This window comes from Lepidochelys kempii, chromosome 1 (assembly GCF_965140285.1).
Source record: "Lepidochelys kempii isolate rLepKem1 chromosome 1, rLepKem1.hap1, whole genome shotgun sequence".
Classification (NCBI taxonomy): Eukaryota; Metazoa; Chordata; order Testudines; family Cheloniidae; genus Lepidochelys; species Lepidochelys kempii.
In genome coordinates, this window is record NC_136380.1 from 287,439,664 (window position 1) to 287,446,027 (window position 6,364).

Here is a 6,364-nt window from a genome sequence, read left to right on the forward strand (position 1 = left end):
CTCAACTGAAAAGTCAAAATGATTGCTTCGAGGTTGCAGTATTATGGTGAGAGGGACCTGCTGCAGCTGAAGATGGCTAGTGATGTCAAGGCAATCCTGACCTTCTCTTAGGAGCATACTGAGCCCTCTGATGGAAGGAAGATTTGGAGTAATTTTGTAATCTAAACGGTTTCCTTTTCGCAACTGGAGTATAAACCCCTAATTAATGAATTATTGCACAAAAGTCTGTGTGTCCATATAGCATAGTCTGTTTTGGCAGAAAACAATTTAGACTACTTAAATGGTAAATCTTCTATTGTATCATGCAGCAACTTTGAAATGCCAGAAGACTGCAGCGACCACAGAAAGCGAGGCGCTATCAATAGCATCTATTGCTGCCGGAAGGGATGTATGTGCCGTAAGATTACCCGCAGAAACCAAAGCTAGAAACTGGTCTTTATATTCTTCTGGCAACTTATCAGCAACGTTAAGATTTATTTTGATAAGAGCCTGATTGTGATAATTGGTGGCTCTCATTTGAAGTGTGGCAGTGGAACAAACCTTATGACCATATAAATCCAATCTCAAATTTCTTATCCTTGGGAGTGGCCTTAATTTGGGATTGATGAGATTGCTTATTAGTAGCTGTGACCACTAAGGAGTCAGGAACTGGAAGGGTAATGAAATAGCCAAAATCTTGTTGAGGGACTCGATATCATCTGCCTGCTTGTTTAGCTGTAAGAGGTATAGAGGGGACTGCCAGAGTTTTCATTGGCTCTAGTAAGTTCTCATTGATAGGAAGGGCAATGCTTCCTGGAGAAGGAGACTGGACAATACCCAAAAGACTGTGCAGATTCTCTGCCTGCACCCCTATGGAAGTAGCCTCCCTCTTCTTGAGGTCCTGGAAAACTCAAATCATTGAGTGGGGTGTCAGCTCTGGATTAACTGCTTTGTTTCATAAAGTTGAAGAAATGGAGGGGAAGGGACTGTCTAGTGTTTCCTCCAACAATTCTCCCTCCTCCATGGGATCCAGCACAGCAGGTTGATGTATGGTAGCAGGACGCTGAGAAGACTCATACTAAGAAAGCAGGAGAACTTCCTCCCAGAAAGTGAACGAGACAGAGATCTAGAGTCTCTTGAGACAGCCCAAGACCAGTATGGCCATGGAAGATACGGTACAGACTGTCATCCAGGGCAGGGGACCCCAAGCTGGAGTGTCTCTGTAGGGAAACCGGTCCTAGTATTTAGGACTGGTAGTGGAAGACCTGTAGGGTGATCTGAAAGAAGTCCAAAGATGAAACAGAAGCCACTTCAGAATAGGAACAGTTCTCATTGGGGTTTTAGGTGATCTGGGTATCAGAGACAAACGAGACTCCAAAGGTCAATTAATTGATTGGCGCCAGCATACCCACAGAACACACTTATGGTGCTGGGTGCACTGACAGCACTGGGAGCATTGTTGAAGTCAGATGCCACAATGTGTTGACAGCGGAGCGAACACTGGAGTTGGCTGAAGCAAATGAGTGTCCGGTAAAGAAAGACAAAGAAGCCCCTTGCCACAAGAAGGCACCTCAGGTAAAAGGATTGGCACAGATGGTGCCAGTGGAGCTAAAGCACACTGAATCAACCCGGGGAAGAAGGACCCAGGATGGGTGAAAACACTGGTCTCAATGGTCCCGATGGAGATGGAATCAATGGTGCTGCCTCAGAAAGGACTGGTGAGCACCTCAATTTGTGAGGTCTCAAACTGGAGGACTTACCAGAAAGTTTTCTGGGAGAAAACCAAAACTTACAGGTTTCGTTAGTTAGAATATTTGGAACATTTCAAAGCTGACACAGAAGACAACGCATGCTAGATTTAGAGTTCCCTGTGTCACAGCTGGGGCCCAGCTCAGGTGCAAGTCACATTGCCTCTTTCATAAAGTGAATCTTAAGATGACTGTTTTTTAGTCCTGATGGGGAAGGAGGTACAAATAGAGCATCTGTCCCTCACCAAGAGAGATCAAATTATCCTTGTGCCTATCCCTGACGGAGAAAACAGCCAAGCATGTGGCACGTTGTTTAAAACCCAAGGACTTTTTCCATAATAAAATCCCTCCAGGAACCTGCTAAACTTCAATAAATACTAACTATACCTATATACACTGAAGCTATGGAATGCTGGCTAACAGAAGCAAATGCTATATGAAGCTCCCACTGTCTCCACAGGCAATAAGAAGGAACTGACAGAGGCAGCAAATATGTCCCTTTTATGCCCTGGCCTGAGAGTTAGAGAGCAGGGGCACATGCACCACCTAGTGGTACTGCTGGCAAAAAAGTGTCTGATTTAGTGCACGGTCACAAACACACCTGTCTCTAGTGTAATATGTGTGCAGACCATCACTTGAAGGAGAATAAGATTTCTTTTGTGTAAGCACCGTTTACATATACACAACATTGCATTTGCAACTCAGTTAGCTTCAGATTCTCCCTAATGCCAAGAGCGAAGAACCTCTTCCCACCACTACTTCCAACAGTGCCAATATTTAAACTAAGATGAAGTTTTAGTCTGAACACATTATATGTAATGAATGTTTAGATAAATGCAGAATGACCCAAGTTACATACACCAATACTAGTGCCAGCCACGATTAACCATATATGTATTCTTAACCATCATCTCATTTTAACTCAAGCAGCATCAGACTTTGCAAGTAGTTTACTTCTGCTAGATCAAACTGTCCCTACCAAACAGGATATATAAGAGCGCGAGCTGGAACTCTCAGGCAAAGAATTGCCTGTAATTAAAGCAAGGTCTTTGTGGGCAAGCAGAAACATTGCTTATTGTATCTAGAAGCCGTTCTCATTCTGTTGCTTATCAATTGAAAGAGACACAGCAAAGGAAATTTAGACAAGCCCTGCTTTACATGGGGGCATAATTCACATTTGTTATCCAATCATAGAAGGAAATGGAATGAGAAGTGGGAGAAATGTTGTGTGTTAGTGCTCTCATTTAGAATAGGATTTCAACGTACACAACAGCACGTATCTAAAGGTGGTAATGTTCTAAAATTCTAATGTAAAGAAAACATACTGTCTAACACATACTGGACTCTTTAGAATGCGTAAAAGGCAGCATGATTTGTCTCCACTGAAATAATGTTAAATGTGTTGTCATCACATCTTTAAATCCTAGTCTAGACAAGACCAATGAGGGAACCAGATAGAGTAGCTTTTAGACTAGCAGCCGTGTTAGTCTGTATCAGCAAAAAGAAAAGGAGTACTTGTGGCACCTTAGAGACTAACCAATTTATTTGAGCATAAGCTTTTGTGAGCTACAGCTCACTTCATCGGATGCAGCATTACTTGAGTTATTTAAATTTGGGAGTGGGGGAACATGGCAAAATACAGCCAAGTATGGAGAGTTTTACCACTCAAAATAAAAGACATACCTCTTATGTCTGTGGCGTTCAGGGGGTCGTTAAGTGCACGACTAATGGCAAAAACAGTTAATGTATCTTAGAAGAAAGAATAAGAAAAAATTATTCAGACAATCCCACCTTTCAATCATAGAATAACAGTTGGAAGGGACCTCTGGAGGCCGTCTAGTCCAACCCCCTGCCCAGAGCAGGACCAATCCCAACTAAATCATCCCAGCCAGGACTTTGTCAAGCCTGACCTTAAAAACTTTAAGGAAGGGGATTCCACCACCTCCCTAGGTAACGCATTCCAGTGTTTCACCACCCTCCTAGTGAAAAAGTTTTTCCTAATATCCAACCTAAACCTCCCCCACTGCAACTTGAGATCATTACTCCTTGTCCTGTCATCTGCTACACTGAGAATAGTCTAGATCCATCCTCTTTGGATCCACCTTTCAGGTAGTTGAAAGCAGCTATCAAATCCCCCCTCATTCTTCTCTTTTGTAGACTAAACAATCCCAGTTCCCTCAGCCTCTCCTCATAAGTCATGTGTTCCAGTCCCCTAATCATTTTTGTTGCCCTTCGCTGGACTCTCTCCAATTTCTCTACATCCTTCTTGTAGTGTGGGGCCCAAAACTGGACACAGTACTCCAGATGAGGCCTCGCCAATGTCGAATAGAGGGGAACGATCACGTCCCTTGATCTGCTGGCAATGCCCCTACTTATACACCCCAAAATGCCATTGGCCTTCTTGGCAACAAGGGCACACTGTTGACTCATATCCAGCTTCTCATCCACTGTCACCCCTAGGTCCTTCTCTGCAGAACTGCTGCCTAGCCATTCGGTCCCTAGTCTGTAGCGGTGCATTGGATTCTTCCGTCCTAAGTGCAGGACTCTGCACTTGTCCTTGTTGAACCTCATCAGATTTCTTTTGGCCCAATCCTCCAATTTGTCTAGGTCCCTCTGTATCCTATCCCTACCCTCCAGCGTATCTACCACTCCTCCCAGTTTAGTGTCATCCGCAAACTTGCTGAGGGTGCAATCCACACCATCCTCCAGATCATTAATGAAGATATTGAACAAAACCAGCCCCAGGAGCAACCCTTGGGGCACTCCGCTAGATACCGGACGCCAACTAGACATGGAGCCATTGATCACTACCCATTGAGCCCGACAATCTAGCCAACTTTCTACCCACCTTGCAGTGTATCCATCCAGCCCATACTACTTTAACTTGCTGACAAGAATACTGTGGGAGACCGTGTCAAAAGCTTTGCTAAAGTAGAGGAATAACACGTTCACTGCTTTCCCTTCATCCAGAGAGCCAGTTATCTCATCATAGAAGGCAATTAGATTAGTCAGGCATGACTTGCCCTTGGTGAATCCATGCTGACTGTTCCTGATCGCTTTCCTCTCCTCTAAGTGCTTCAGAATTGATTCCTTGAGGACATGCTCCATGATTTTTCCGGGGACTGAGGTGAGGCTGACCGGCCTGTAGTTCCCAGGATCATCCTTCTTCCCTTTTTTAAAGATGGGCACTACATTAGCCTTTTTCCAATCTTCCAGGACTTCCCCCGATCGCCATGAGTTTTCAAAGATAATGGCCAATGGCTCTGCAATCACATCCGCCAATTCCTTTAGCACTCTCGGATGCAACGCATCCAGCCCCATGGACTTGTGCACATCCAGTTTTTCTAAATAGTCCCGAACCACTTCTTCCTTCAGAGGACTGGCCACCTCCTCCCCATGCTATGCTGCCCAGTGCAGTAGTCTGGGAGCTGACCTTGTTTGTGAAGACAGAGGCAAAAAAAGGATTGAGTACATTAGCTTTTTCCACATCCTCTGTCACTAGGTTGCCTCCCTCATTTAGTAAGGGGCCCACACTTTCCTTGGCTTTCTTCTTATTGCCAACATACCTGAAGAAACCTTTCTTGTTACTCTTAACATCCCTCGCTAGCTGCAACTCCAGGTGTGATTTAGCCTTCCTGATTCCATTCCTACATGCCCGAGCAATATTTATATACTCATCCCTGGTCATTTGTCCAATCTTCCACTTCTTGTAAGCTTCTTTTTTGTATTTAAGATCAGTAAGGATTTCACTGTTAAGCCAAGCTGGTCGCCTGCCATATTTACTATTCTTTCTACACATCGGGATGGTTTGTCCCTGTAACCTCAGTAAGGATTCTTTAAAATACAGCCAGCTCTCCTGGACTCCTTTCCCCCTCATGTTATTCTCCCAGGGGATCTTGCCCATCAGTTCCCTGAAGGAGTCAAAGTCTGCTTTTCTGAAGTCCAGGGTCCGTATTCTGCTGCTTTCCTTTCTTCCTTGTGTCAGGATCCTGAACTCAACCATCTCTTGGTTCACTGCCTCCCAGGTTCCCATCCACTTTTGCTTCCCCTACTAATCCATTAACATCAGTCTGCTTTTGTCACATGAAGCTGTCTTAACTTTATCCATTCACTTGATTGGCTACATACAAATAATTTTAAAGATCACCCAAGACTGTAATCCTGTTCTCCCTTCCCCCAATGTTCAGTCATGCTAAAAATAATTATGATTATTACACACAATTATGAAAAAAGCAGCAGCTCTACTAAATTAAAATGTTTCAGTATAAAAATACGGATTTTAACCAAGAACCTCCCAATCGGAGGACAAATCTTGCTGCAACTTGTCATTGCATTTCCTTCCATGGCATATTGTAAATTTCAGTGCTAACCGAATGATTAAAAAAAGCTTAACAGCAATAGATTTTCTTCAACATCCAAGTTAAACCCAGTCTTTTTTAATTGCCAAAAAAAACGCACTGCGTAGCCAGTGCCCATTATAAAGCAAAACCCACGGCTGGAAATACACAGCCTGCAAAGCATATATTGAGTTAGTTGGCACTAAAATATCATTTTCAAGCTAAAGTAGTAATGTAAATCTTCCACTGTGAGAGGACAGTCATTTGTATCCACTTCCTTGGTCACAATATTAAATATTT